This window comes from Macaca nemestrina, unplaced genomic scaffold (genome assembly GCF_043159975.1).
Source record: "Macaca nemestrina isolate mMacNem1 unplaced genomic scaffold, mMacNem.hap1 Scaffold_488, whole genome shotgun sequence".
Classification (NCBI taxonomy): domain Eukaryota; kingdom Metazoa; phylum Chordata; class Mammalia; order Primates; family Cercopithecidae; genus Macaca; species Macaca nemestrina.
In genome coordinates, this window is record NW_027257680.1 from 45,142 (window position 1) to 60,151 (window position 15,010).

The following is a 15,010-nucleotide window of genomic DNA, read 5'->3' on the forward strand; positions in this document are numbered from 1 at the left end:
ATGCTTCCTCCCTCAGATTGGTTACAACATATTGTCCCATCACAGTCCTCTCTCCTTCATTCAAAGTGAATGATCCAAATAATAGACAGAAATAATAAAGAATAAAGGGCAACAAATGCAAAGAACTCATGAGATGATACTCTATGGTAAAATTTATTTACTTAGGAATTAATACCAACTCATTATTAGGAAAAAATAAACATCTTTACATCAAGAGTAGTTTTTCCTTTAATAAAGAAAGGTGGAATGTGTATAATGAACAAGGGATAATCGAAATTTGCCAAATGAGGCTAGTAAGACAATCCCAAAAATTCACAATCATTATTCACTTGTCCATTAATCACAGGACAATACACACAAATGAAACTTACCTGACCGGGTGCAGTGGCTCATGTCTGTAATCCCAGCACATTGGGAGGCCAAGGTGGGCAAATCATGAGGCCAGGAGTTCAAGACCAGCCTAGCCAACATGGTGAAACCCTGTCTCTACTAAAAATACAAAGAATTAGCTGGACGTAGTGGCGGGAACCTGTAGTCCCAGCTACTCGGGAGGCTGAGGCAGGAGAATCACTTAAACCCAGGAGGCGGAGGTTGCAGTGAGCCGAGATTCACCACTGCACTCCAGCCTGGGCCCAACAGAGTGAGACTCCATCTCCAAAAAAGATAATAATGAAATTAAAAAATTAAACTTACCTTCATATTAGAAAACATTAAAATTCAACCGTGAATCCAGCACATTATCAAATGAATAGACAAAAATTCTACCAACAAACTTAATATCATTATCTATGAAACTCAAGTACTACTGCTTAAAGAGCATTTACAGAACTCTCACCTCAAGCTTTCCCTGCAAAACAAGATGAAATGCCTACTCAAGACTCTTTAAGAATGAGCCACTGATAAAAACAATATACTTGTAACTTGTGTAACATTTCATACATTTTTTCAAACACTGCACCATAATTAATTTACATCAGGCTTTCCAAATTAGAAAAGCTTCACTTATAGAACTTCTTTCCCATGGGAGTTTTCACATGACTTTTCAAGTAAATGTGAAAACTGAAAATATTCTTGCAGTTTCCAAACTATTAGAGTTTTAATCCTGTGTACGTTCTTGTATTTACAAGGTCCAGCCAGCTACAGTGTGCATTTTCATATGTTCTTGAGTGGGCATGAGAGAAATGAAACATTCCCACATTCTGGACATTCATAGGGTTTTTCTCAGGAATGAGCTGATGTCTTCAAATGGAACTAAAACAACTGAAGGCCTTACCACAAATTTAGATTCAAAAGGCTTTTCTCCCCTCTGAGTCCTCCCAAATTTTCAAAAACAGGAAAATCTGAAGGCTTGACCACATTTCCTACATTCTTAAGGTTTCTGTGCAATGTGAGCCTTTTCATGTTTATGAGGGAATGGGAAAGAGTATATGTTTTACCACATTTTTTACATTCAAGGGTCTTTATTTATTTAGTTAGTTAGTTAGTTATTTTCTCTAATTTTGAGATGGAGTCTCACTCTGCCACCAGGCTGCAGCACAGTGGCACAATCTCGGCTCCCTGCAACCTCCGCCTCCTGGGTTCAAGCGATTCTCCTGTCTCAGCCTCCTGAGTAGCTGGGATTACAACCATATGCTACCACACCCAGCTAATTTTTGTATTTTTAGTAGAGACGGGGTTTCACCATGTTGGCCAGGATGGTCTCGATCTCCTGACCTCGTGATCTGCATGCACAGGGCTTTCCCCCAACACCCCATGGCTTTTTATGTCCTTGAAAAAGAACTAAGACAACTGAAATGTGCCACCATGCCCAGTTAATTATTTTGGTGTTTTTTTTTTTTTTTTTTTAGATGGAGTCTTGCTCTGTCGCCCAGGCTGGCATGCAGTGGTGCGATCTCGGCTCACTGCAAGCTCCGCCTCCCAGGTTCACACCCTTCTCCTGTCTCCACCTCCTGAGTAGCTGGCTTGAGCCAGCATGCCCGGCATTATTTTATTTTTTCTAGAGACAGGGTTTCACCATGTTGCCCAGGTTGTTTCACATTGTTTTAATCCCGGCTGGTTATGAACTCCTGGGCTCAAGCAATACACACACCTTGGCCTCCCAAAGTGCTGGGATTATAGGCTGAGTCACTACACCCAGCCTCTATATCATGACTTCTTTCATAGCGAGTAAGATGGCTGGAACGAATGTAGGCTTTACCGCATCTCTTACATTCATAGGGTTTTTCTCCAGTATGAATTCTTTCGTGGAGGTGAAGGGAACTGAGACGACTGAAGGCTTGGTCACATTGTTTACATTCATAGGCTTTCTCTCCAGTATGAGTACTTCTATGGTTACAAAGGGAACTCAAATGACTAAAGGCTTTGCCACATTGTTTACCTTCAAAGGGTCTCTCTCCAGTATGAATGCTTCCATGGTAACGAAGGGAAGTGGAACAGCTGAAGGTTTTATCACATTTGGTAGATGTATAGGGTCTTTCTCCAGCGTGAGTCTTTTCACGCATCTTAAAATAACAAGAAAATCTGAATGCTTTCCCACATTCCTTACATTCCTAGGGTTTCTCTCCAGTGTCAGTTCGTTCATGTATTACACAACAACCGGAAACAGTGAACGCTTTACCACACTGTTTACATTTATAGGGTTTTTCTCCTGTGTGAGTTCTCTGATGTCTTTCAAATGAATTGAGAAAATAAAACACTTTCCCATATATCGTACATTTATAACTGGATTTCCACTGTGCATTATCATGTGTCTTCTAATACCTGGAACAGAAACGAAGAATTTCCCACATTGTTCACATTTATATTGCTTCTCTCCATATAGTTTGTATCCTGAGTGAGCCAGGATATGCCTATTAAGGAGGGAATGATGTACAAAGACTTTTCCACAAACACTGCATTCACATTTTTTTTAATCCAGTAGAAATGTTCTCATTCAGATCAAGATTTGGAACTTGGCTGACAACTTGTCCATACTGTCTACCTTCTTTGCTTTCACACAGTCTCTGTATCACATGATTTCTGTAAAAAATATGAAAAGCACATTATTATTGGTTGGTTTAATAACTTTCTACTTATTAATAGGTCTTGGGCTTACACTGCTCCCAATATCAAGGAAAATGCATTGTTATTATTATATATTTTTTGCCATGATTGAATTATTTGAAAGTAAATGGGTTACTATTGAAAACACAGCTACCACCTGCATGGCTATGACCAAATTAGTAACATTCATATACACATTTTTGTAGTGCTACTTTCAATTAAACTGTTTTCCAAACACTGACTGCTACACTGAAGTATATTACATTTTGGGTGAAATTTTTCTAAAAAAAAATAAATTTCAAGTGACTCTTATTTGTTTTGGTTGCTTGTTTCTAAGTTCATGACAAGCTAAGATTCCTTCAGAGGACTTTATTTCCTCTTCTCAGTGCAAATTATTTTATCTCTTTCCCAGGTTTTTCAAAGTGATCTTCAATATTCTGGTCTTTCCATTTGTTTCCTAAAATGCAGACCCACAAAATTATCATGAATTATTACAAACTACAGAAACATTACTAGATTTCATGTTCATTGTACACAGTGCCCATGCCTGATTTCTTCACCAAATCATTCCCTTGCCACATTCCAAATCACAAATAGCACTGATGATAGGGAAATACTTCTGTAATTAAGTGAAATGTGTTGTCATTCTTACCTACAGAAGCCAGATTCCTGCAGGCTTCCTGCATCACTTCTCTGTAGAGGTTCTTTGAGAAGAATCTATCAAAATCCATTCCTCCTGGGTAAAGTTCAGAGCCACATCCTCAAAAGCCATGGAGTCCTAGAACATTCCACACTTGTGGATAGAAGGACGGGTGAGAATGACAGCACTGGGAATCTATACTCAATCCAAAAGCTGTTTACATAATTCTAAAATTTCCAACCATTTATTCTGTGACTTGGTTGTCACAACTCTTACTCTGTTCACACATACTCCCTCCCACACAGCAGTACTATTGCTAGAATTGAACTATTCAAAAAGGCAACAGCAAAGTAGAAACACCCATCTCATTAGAGAATCCAGGGAGTAAGATGTGCTGCTGGGAGTTACCTTTTAACTTCACTTTGTACATTTCTAGTATCTGTCATAATAAAGTCCTACCTGATGTGCATAAGGGAGTTAATATTATCAGTCCTGAGACTACTTATTCTTAAAAATGCCTGCTCACAAAATTCCATCTTTGTTTGTATTGGTAACTTACATTTTGAAAGGGATTCCACCAAACCAAGTAATAAGAATGACTCACTGCATTTAAATGGCTTATGTAATATATTTACCAAAACTTTTTCTGCCGAAGGTCTATTATTTTCACTACAGTGGTGCTTAGGAAACCAGACACCAAAACACAGTCTGAACACTAAGTGTTCAATGAGTTTCCCTGGTAGACAATATTTTATACGTGCTGTCACTTATTAACTGGGGAGTTGAGCCCATTCCATGTGATTATACCAAGAGAGAGTAGGATTATTAAATTTAATTGAGTAGTAAATGAAACCAATAATTGATATTTAACAATACTAATACAATAATTTTTAAAATTTCTATTGCACAATGTCAAGGCATTTTAAAATGACATTAATGTCACCACTTCCAGATGCTATTCCTATGAAATCACATAAATTCCCAAATCAGGTTGTTTTTAGGCAGGAAAAATTACTTTTTCATGCGTAGTAAAAATGACAAATGACTAATGTTTTTTCGTCATCTAAAAAAAGAGTGATGGCTTGTCTAACATACTTCTAAGATTTTCAAACGAAAATACTCAGGACATCTCAGTATTAGCAGAGAGATGAGCAAGCAGACCAACGGGAAGAAAAGTCTTAATGACCCAGCATTTATGTGGAAAGTTGACGAATGATAGAGTAGGCACCGTAGAATAGAAAAAGAAATCACATGCACTTTAAAATATGAGGCAAACCAGGCTGGCGTCTACTTGGGAAAATACATTGCATTCTTCTCTATTCCATGAACCATAATCAATGTATTAGATATTCAAATACGAAAGATAAAACCAGAACACTTTCAGAAGTCACAGGAAGATTTTTTTTTTTTTTTTACGAAGGATTAGACAGAATTTCTTTTATGTAAGAAAACAGTAATAAAGGAACAGACAAACTCTAACATGTTAAAATTTAGGGAATTAAAAGAAAATAGAGTGGGCCGGGTGTGCTGGCCCACGCCTGTAATCCCAGCACCTTGGGAGGCTGAGGCAGGCAATCACCTGATGTCAGGAGGTTGAGACCAGCCTGGCCAACATGCAAAACCCCGCCTTTTTGCTGTTTGTTTGTTTGTTTGTTTTTTGAGACGGAGTCTTGCATTGTCGCTTGGGCTGGGATGCAGTGGCAAGATGTTGGCTCACTGCAAACTTCACCTCCCGGGTTCAAGCAATTCTCTTGCCTCAGCCTCCCGAGTAGCTAGGATTACAAGTGCCTGCCACCAGACTCAGCTAATTTTTTTGTATTTGTGGTAGAGACAGTTTTTCGCCATGTTGGCCAGGCTGCTCTGGAACTCCTGACCTCGTGATCCGCCCACCTTGGCCTCCCAAATTGCTGGGATTACAGGCATAAGCCACCGCGCCAGGCCTAAAACCCTATGTTTACTAAAAATACAAAAATTAGATATGTGTGATGGTGGGTGCCTATAATCCCACTCGGGAGGCTGACACAGGAGAATCACTTGAACCCGGGAGGCAGAGGTTGCAGTAAGTAGAGATGGTGCCACTGCACTCCAGCCGGGCTACAAAGCAAGACAGTGTCTCCAAAAAAACCATAAAACAACACCAAAAAACCCCTCAGATATCCAGATAAGAGGATACAGATGTGTCCACTGTCATAAATTCTTCACCATGCTACAAGAGGGAAACTGACATTTTGGTGAATCTTTGTAAATCATCAATTTATCTATCACACTTTTATTTCACTAGTAGCATTGACAAAGCTGAGTGTTACAATTCCATTTGACATTACCCTTGAAAAGAACAGACCTTTAAAACTTACTACACTCACTCTGGGGAAGAAAGAAATATGAACTTTTAGCAAATAAAATATGTCATTTTACCTTGCTACTTTAGAAATAGTACCTTTATCTTTCAAGCTGTACTGACAACATGTATCTTACAGTCAATGAAAAACTGAAACTCAAATAAGCGGACAAGCCTTATCAAGGTAACAAACTCAGAGAGAGGCAGTGCTGACTCCAACACAGACCTTTCTAAGTGTCACGGCAGGCCCTTCTATCCCTCGGGACACCCATCCTGTTCAGTAAAGTCCTCAGTGACCACCTAGGAGGCACTGGCACTGCTCTTTGTCCTCCTGTGTGCCTTCAGTGCATTTTCATATTCAGGTTCTTGCATATCCTCTCTGGGGTGGGTTTTCCTTGACCTTTGGGACAGTTTTTCTCTCTTCACAAGTCTGAGACAATTTAGAGAGCAGAAATCCTTTCTGCCTTTTCCTCTCAATATCAGCATCCCATTTGCAGACCGTCAATGTGTGTCCGAGGAATAAAAGCTCCGGCTGGAGGAACAGTTTTTTTTTTGTTTTGTTTTGTTTTGTTTTTTGTTTTTTTTTTTTTGAGACGGAGTCTCGCTCTGTCGCCCAGGCTGGAGCGCAGTGGCCGGATCTCAGCTCACTGCAAGCTCCGCCTCCCGGGTTTACGCCATTCTCCTGCCTCAGCCTCCCGAGTAGCTGGGACTACAGGCGCCCGCCACCTCGCCCGGCTAGTTTTTTTTTTTTGTATATTTTTAGTAGAGACGGGGTTTCACCGGGTTAGCCAGGATGGTCTCGATCTCCTGACTTCGTGATCCGCCCGTCTCGGCCTCCCAAAGTGCTGGGATTACAGGCTTGAGCCACCGTGCCCGGCCTGGAGGAACAGTTTTAATGACCTATCTTTAAAGACATTACGTTGTATTGTCCATTCATTTTAATGTCCTAAAATTTTAATAACCCTAAGGGGTCACCATTTTAGATGAAACTATACCAGGAGATTCCTCTAAGGCCAGGAGCATCCAACTGCTCCCCTGAGAGACTCTACTCCCTACCTCAGGCTGTCGTTGGCGATGAGATGACCCCGGGGCTGATACTCACTAGACCCTCCAATAGACATGGCCACTGTGGGTATCCTGGGTCATCCCCAGACAGTTCTAAAATGCCAGGACTAGGAAAAGACAGGAGGGTGGCTGAGGACACAGCACCCTGTAAAGTTTTCACGTGGGGACCTCAACCTAAAGACATTTTGGTAATATGTACACTTAGGAAAGATGAAAAGAAGAGAGGCACAATGATTTTTTTTTTTTACAGTAGAGTGTCAGATGATTTCTTCTCCACTTTCCTCTCATGTAAAATGTTTGGAAACAGAAAAATGTTTTGGCCAAGGTGGCTCACGCATGTATTCCCAGCACTTTAGGAGGCCGAGGTGGACGATCAGTTAAGGTCAGGAGTTCAAAACCAAACTAACCAACATGGCAAAACCCTGTCTCTACTAAAAAAAAAAAAAAATAGCTGGACGTGGTGGTGGACGCTTATAAGCCCAGCTACTTGGGAGGCTGAGGCAGGAGAATTGCCTGAACCCAGGAGTCAGAGGTTGCAGTGAGCTGAGACTACACCATTGCACTCCAGCCTGGCGACAGGGCGAGACTCTGTCTCAACAACAACAACAACAAATATATATATATATAATATAAAATACACATTTAAAATTACTACCTGTAGATAGTATTTGAAGTCATGGGACTGACTGAAGGTAGAAACAAGAGAAGGCAAGGAAAGTTTTTATATTTATATTTATATATAATTATATAAAATTAATATACATAATTATAATATATAAATGTATCATATAGGCTGTGCACAGTGGCTTACACCTGTAATCCCAGCAATTTGGGAGGCCAAGGTGGGCAGATCACCTGAGGTCAGGAGTTCGAGACTAGCCTGACCAACATGGAGAAATCCCATCTCTACTAAAGATACAAAAATTAGCCAGGCGTGGTGGTGCATGTCTGTAATCCCAGGTACTCAGGAGACTGAAGCAGGAAAATCACTTGAACCCAGGAGGTGGAGGTTGCGGTGAGCCCAGATTGTGTCATTGCACTGCAGCCTGGGTGACAAGGGTTAAACTCCATCGCAAAATAAATAAATAAATAAATAAAACAAGAAATATATATTTATATCTAAATATATAAGTATTATACTTAAATGTGTATATACATACATTTATTATAAATCTTTTAATATATGAAATATATTTATTTCTGAGACAGGGTCTGGCTCTGTTACCCAGGCTGGAGTGCAGTGGCACTATCATAGCTCATTGGGGCCTTGAACAGATGGCTCAAGCGATCCTCCCATCTCAGCCTCCTGAGTGGCTAGGATTGCATGCACACACCACCATGCATAGCTAATTTTAAAATTTTTTGTAGAGACAGGGTCTTCCTTTTTTGCCTAAGCTGGTATTGAACTCCTAGGCTCAAGTGATCTTCCTGCCTCAGGCTTCCAATGTGTTAGACGTGGGCCACTGCATCTGGTCTAATGCATTTTTTAATTTGCGAGTTTACATTATTTAATATTTTGAAGTACTGAATGTGTTGAACAACCAAGTTGCAGAATTCTCGAACAATGGACGGTCAGCTGTCATGTCCTGGTTCAAATCCTCCCAGCACACCAAGGCTAGAAACCTTTCAGCCAACTTCCACTTATATCTCCCGGGGCAGGACAATGTCACTTGGCCAATCTCCACTAAGAGGGACTCTGGAAAGGCAAGAAACTATTCTGTTCTCTATAATGGAACGTGACCAGGGAGGAGGCAGTTGGGAGGGCCAGCTGGGCCCTCCAACCAGCAGTGTCCACCATCGACCAACTGCCCTAGAGCTACACCGTGCTGGGCATTTGGGGCACTGTTATGAGCAAGAGTTCCCATTTTTCTTCTCATGGGACCTTCATGCTAGTGGCAAGAGACTTTTTTTTTCTTTTATTTTTTGAGACAGAGTTTTGTTCTTGTCACTCAGGCTGGAGTGCAATGGTGTCATCTCGGCTCACTGCAACCTCTGCCTCCTGGATTCAAGCAATTCTCCTGCCTCAGCCTTCCGAGTAGCTGGGATTACAGGACTGCACCACCACATCTAGCTAATTTTTGTATTTTTGGTAGAGATGGGGTTTCACCATGTTGGCCAGGCTGGTCTGGAACTCCTGAGCCACTGCACCCAGTCAAGAGGGAGATTTGAAATCAATAAGTAGAATTGTGATGAATGTCGGAAAGAAGAATGTGTGTGATGGGGAGGGGACATAAGTTATTGTCTCATATTTTAACACTTTCATAGGCAATAACTAAAAACTTAGAAGCTTAAAGTAACAAACACCTTTAAGCCAATTTTGGCAAGCTAGGAGTTGAGCACATTTTAGCAGGTCCTGTGCTTGGGATCTCATGCTAAGCAGATGGGCTGCATCCTCATCTGAGGCTCCACCAAGGCAGAATACATTTCCAGGTCCGCCGAGGTTATTGGCAGAATTCATTTGCTTGGACCCGCTTGGCAAGGGCCCAGCTTTTTGCTTCCTTGCCTACGGGGCTCCTACAAAGGTCCTTTCTCAGCAGAGCATCTCGCTCCTGGAGCGCCTGCAGGTGGAACCTTTCTCTCTAGTGTGCGAAGGTGATGCACTGTGACAGTGACATCCCATTGCTTTTGCCAGGCTCTATGGGTTAGAAGCCAGTCACCGGTTTTGCTCGTACCCAAGGTCAGGAAGACTATGCAAGGGCATAGGTCATTGGGGGGTCAGTCACTTTAGGGTGTGGCTGCCACCACTGAACTCGGTGAGACTTTAAGGGCTGGTAGGAGCTGGCCAGGTACAGGGGTGAGGGTGTGTCAGGCAGGGGTGAGGGCATGGAGGGGGATGCAGAGGCCTGCACCCTGGAATGTCCTTTCACTCCCTGAGGTTTTGTTCTCCTTATCCCTGAGTACATCCCAGAACACGGTGGGGCCCTAGCAGGGGAGAGGTAGGGAAGCCTGTGTTGTTCATCTGGGGACCTTGTTAGGCAAATCAGATTAGGGGCCAGGCTTTCAGTGGTGGGTGTGAGCGTGGGAGTGATGAGTGTGCAGGTGTGTGTGGGAAGAGCGATAGGGATGGGGTCAGCCCCAGCTACCATGAAGACCTTAACCGTGCATCCACCCATCCCAGCAGCGTCCCTGAGTGAATGCCTTCAGGGTGCAGGTCCTGTTTTACACATGGAAGTGAATCAGAGTGGGACACTCCCTTGCCTTAGAGAGGTCACACTTCTTCTCCTTCTTCTTCTTTTTTTTTTAAATTTGTGACAGATTCTCACTCTGTTGCCCAGGCTTGAGTGCAGTGGTGTGACCTTGGCTCACTGCAACCTCTGCCTCCCAGGTTCAAGCAATTTTCCTGCCTCAGCCTCCTGGGTAGGGGAGCTGGGATGATAGGCACGCATTACCATGCCTGGCTAATTGTTGTATTTTAGTTTCCATATTGGCCAGGCTGGTCCCAGTCTCCTGGCCTCAAGCGATCTGCCTGCCACAGTCTCCCAAAGTGCTGTGACTACAGGTGTAAGCCACCACATCGGGCGAGAGGTCACACTTCATGTCACGTGGGAGGCAGCCACTCAGACAGCACCCCAGCTGGCGCTGGGAGTGAGGGGTGCTCAGCGTCCTAGGAAGGCAGAGGGCTGCATGAGAGGTTCGGGGAGGAAGGACTGGAGGAGGATTTGAGATTTTCACCTGAGCAGCTGGGTGGATGGAGGGGCTGTTTACAGAGAATCACAAGAATGTGGATGAGCAGGTTAGGGCATTAATAAACCACTCTGTTTTGGCCGCGGACAATTTGAGATGTTTCCCTGTGTCCAGCTGGGGCTTTGGGAAAGGTCAGGGCTGGGCATCTGACTGGGATGGATGTCTCTGGCAGGCAGCAGAGCATGTGGTTGGTTTGTGAAGCCCGCAAGGGCATGACATTTCCTGTGGCAGTGCCCACTGCAAATGGAAGGGCATTTGGCCTGAGTCCAGACATATACAAGTTGGGCAGAGAAGGGGGTGGGTCCTCAGAACCCACCGAGGAGCAGCTATGGAAGTACAGGGAAACCAATGTGTGGGGGCACGTGAAGCAGGAAGCTCAAATAAGATGAGGAAAGACGTTTTAAAGACGATCAGGGCTGGAGACAGTGGTTCATGCCTGTAATCCCAACAATTTGGGAGGCTGAGACGAGAGGATAGCTTGAGGCCAGAAGGTTGAGACCAGCCTGAGCAATATAGGGAGACCCTATTTCTATAAATAAATAAACACCATTGGTACTTGGCATTTCGGGCGGGGAACAGCAAACACATGAAAGCTATGAGGCAGGAAAGGGAAGTGATTAGTGCTTGCTCCTGGTTCCTTTATCAGACCTTAAAGAGATGCAGAGACATTTCAGATACTCCTTGGCCAAACTCCTTCAGGGAAGGCCTAAGTTCGCTTCTACTTCCCATCTATTAATTTTTTTTTTTTTTTTTTTTTTTTTTTTGAGACAGAGTCTCACTCTGTCGCCCAGGCCGGAGCCCATGCAGTTGGCACCATCTCAGCTCACTGCAACCTCCAGCTCCCGGGTTAAAACGATTATCTTGCCTCAGTCTTCCCGGTAGCTGGGACAACAGGTACGCGCCACCACGATCGGCTAAGTTTTTGTATTTTTAGCAGAGATGGGGTTTCATCTTGTTGGTCAGGCTGGTTTCGAACTCCTGGCCTCAAGTGATCCACCTGCCTCGGCCCCACAAAGTGCTGGATTACAGTGCTGGGATTACAGGCCCTACTTCACTCCTAACGCCCACCATACCTGCTTCCAACTGTTTGCTGAATGACAAGGTGAACGAGTGAATGGGACTACATGACTTCGGGCAGCAGGCAATCCTATTCCTTGGACCTCAGTTTCACTTTTTGTAAAGCAAGCCTGTCTCTCGCTCTCTGCCCTAAAAGCCTGAGTTCTGGGCTTGAGATGAGCGCGTCCTGTAGAGCAGACTCCAGGTGGACGTTGAGCTGGGTCTTCTAGGAGGCCAGGATCCTACCAGCTCTTGGGTCCGGTCCTCCCGCGGGACCCTGCACGCCCAGTCCCAGCGCCGCCCCGCCCAACCTCCATTTGTTCCCCCAGACCCCGCCCTCTCCACACGGCTCGTTCCCCATTGACCGGGGGGCGGGCCCTTGGCGCCCGGCTCCGCTGGGGGCGGGGCGGCGGGAGGCGGGCGGGTCCGTGTGCACCTGCACGGTGTGTGTCCCGGCCGCAGCCCCGCGCCAGCTGCAGCTCCTTGATCCGAGCCGGATCCTGAGCGGGGAACACGGGCTGAAGCGGCGGCGGCGGCCCCGCCCCGGGGCTCCATTGTTGAGGCTGCCACAGCTCTGTCGGCTGCTCAGCTGCGCTCCAGTCGGCCCAGGCGCCGCGGCGAGGAGCGAGCGCTGCCAGGCGGCGGCCTGAGGTGAGACGGCGCGACGGGCAACGGGGTCTCCAGAGCGAGCGGGGTCTCTGCCCCGGGCGTGGCAGCTCCGAGCTGGACTCCTCAGGGTCCGAGGTCGGGATTCGGGGTCCTTGCTCCTGGACTTTGTCTCGGCCTCGGGTGGCACCGGGGGCTTCGCGCCTGCTACGATACCGCATGGGCCTGCGCGGGGATCCTGGTCGCCCTGCGGGTGGCGGCAGGTCCCCACTGCTCCCCGGCTCCCCGCGTCTGCCGCGGAGTGCACTGCATGGACCCGGGCGCTGGCTTCTGCCCGGTCTTCCGAGGCGTGGCTGGTCCCCGCGTGCGGTAGAGGGGGCCCTGCGAGGACCCACTCGTGGGGCGGGGTCTGGGTCACCGCGAGTGGGAGACTCCGCCGCCCTCCCCGACCTCCCTCGCAGCGAGACTGCTTCGCTAGACTCACCGAGGGGACTGCGCGGACCCTCGGACGAGGGAGTCCGTGACTCTGGGTGGGGGCTCTTTCCTGGCCCCGCATGACGGCTTCCTGAGTGTTTTGTCACCTATATAGGTGGCTTCGTGGACCCGCGCGCGTGGGTCCTGGCCGCCCTGCTAGTGGGGCTGTGCGCTGCCCCGTGGCTCCTCTGGGTCGACTCCGCCTGGGACGCGCGTGTAGTGGGGGTCCGTGCGCGAGGGTCGCGGTTGGTGGGGGCGCGCTGACCCCGCCCCATGGTTTATCCTCTCACTTGCCCGGCGGGAGGAAGCGAGAGGCGCGGGCCCGGAGCTGTCGCACAGCGGCCGCACGGACCTCTGCCCTGGCCGGCGGGTCCAGGGGGGCGAGGGGCTATCACTGCGCGTTCCACCGCCGCACTTCCTGCTCTGGCCCCGGGCTGGGTTCTGATTGGAGGGAGCAGGGCCCTTCTGCCTGGCTTTCTTGATTTCTTCCGTTAGTAATGGGAAGAAAAAAAAAATCTGGAAAGGTAGATTGAACTTTGTAACTCTCGGCGCTTGGAGAGTGGAAGAAACTCTCCCAAAAATTTGGCGGGCTGGAAAATGCGTTTCAAGCAGGAGCATCCACACCCACGGAATGAAGCCAAGGCAGTTACAGTTAGAAGTCAGATTTATGAGGGGAGAGCAAGGGTGAGGTCCGTAGGTGGGGAGACTCCGACCTCAGCTTGATGAGAAGACCTGATGCTGCCCCTCAGACGCGTATTTCTCAGCCACCAGAGAAGGTGGAATCACTCCTTAGTGAATGCTTTCATCAAACTTTTGAAAAACCTGTAATGTCCCAGGAAGGAAAATCGAACTGGACAGTTTTCCCCTTTTAAGACTGTTAAACGTCCCGGAGACAAACAGCAGAAGACTCAAGGAGTCCAAATACTCAACCTGAAGTTCTTTCTGAACAAGAGATGGTGTATAAGTAACAGGCATACGAGACAAAACTGAACTAATCACTGCAGCTGATGCTCCTAGCCCTGTAGCGTGTCATGCAGGCCCTTTTGCCTTCTCTGCCCTCCGCTGTCCCAGACCCCAAAGCTACCGCGCACCTCCAGTCATCAGCTCCTGCCGACCCATTGTTATGAACTCTGTTTCGGTGGCTCCTTTCTCTCTGAAGTTTTGCTTGTTCTCCTGAAGTCCTGGTCTTGAAGAGCTTATGATCTGCAGGGACAGATTAACTTTGGGCAGTACATAGTTAACTGTAGCACAGCTTGAAAAATGCTCTGATAGAGGTGGGCAGGCAGTTTGTACATGCGGGTAAATGCGAGGTCCTTTTTCAAAACCATGAATCCAAGTATTCATACTATTTTAAATCTGCAATTCTTTGACTGTCCAGAGGGTTTTTAGATTAATTTTTTTTTTCTATTACTTCCTAATGTTTGTTTCATGGTTCAGAGTAATTGATTAAAACTTTCCAGGTCGGCCAGGCGCGGTGGCTCATGCCTGTAATCCGAGGACTTTGGGAGGTCTAGGCAGGCTGATCACTTGAGGTCAGGAGTTCAAGAGCAACCTGGCCAACATGATGAAACCCTATCTCTACTAAAAATCCAAAAATTGATTCGGCGTGGTGGTGGGTGCCTGTAATCGCAGCTACTCAGGAGGCTGAGGCAGGAGAATAGCTTGAACCCAGGAGGCGGAGGTTGCAGTGAGTGAAATGGCTCCACTGCACTCCAGCCTGGGCCATAGAGTGAGACTTCCTCTCAAAACAAAAACAATGTACTGGGTCTACCTTCGGCTCTGGAATTTTCCTGGAAGGCCTTCTCTTCTGGGTTTCATTTTTCTCACTTTTGAGGATCGTAAAGTACATAATTTCCAAGAATTTTTGCCCTACACCTTTAATTCTTCCAAGCAAATATAGCAGAGAAAAATTCTCTTCCCAGCAGTGGTGTAAGGAAGTCTCTCACAGAAGGGAACACATGGGTATGGAGAAGACAGAGGATATATATATATACACACACACACACACACATATATAATGTATTTTTTTTTTTTTTTTTTTTTTTTTTTGGAGACGGAGTTTTGCTCTGTTGCCCAGGCTGGAGTGCAGTGGCAGGATCTAGGCT

General features: G+C 46.1%; 1 long non-coding RNA gene and 1 pseudogene across 1 annotated transcript in view; both read right to left on the minus strand.

Moving 5' to 3' along the window:
* Positions 1–2,532: 2,532 nt before the first annotated feature.
* Positions 2,533–15,010, minus strand: part of LOC139361425 (uncharacterized) — a 63,694-nt gene continuing 51,216 nt past the window's right edge. Inside the window, exons 4-5 of the long non-coding RNA XR_011618997.1 lie at positions 3,695–3,835; positions 2,533–3,018 (exon numbers count right to left, since the gene is read on the minus strand). This is a non-coding gene — a long non-coding RNA (uncharacterized lncRNA). The remainder of the gene's footprint in view (positions 3,019–3,694; positions 3,836–15,010) is intronic.
* LOC139361419 (collagen alpha-1(I) chain-like) lies at positions 12,052–13,172 on the minus strand (annotated as a pseudogene).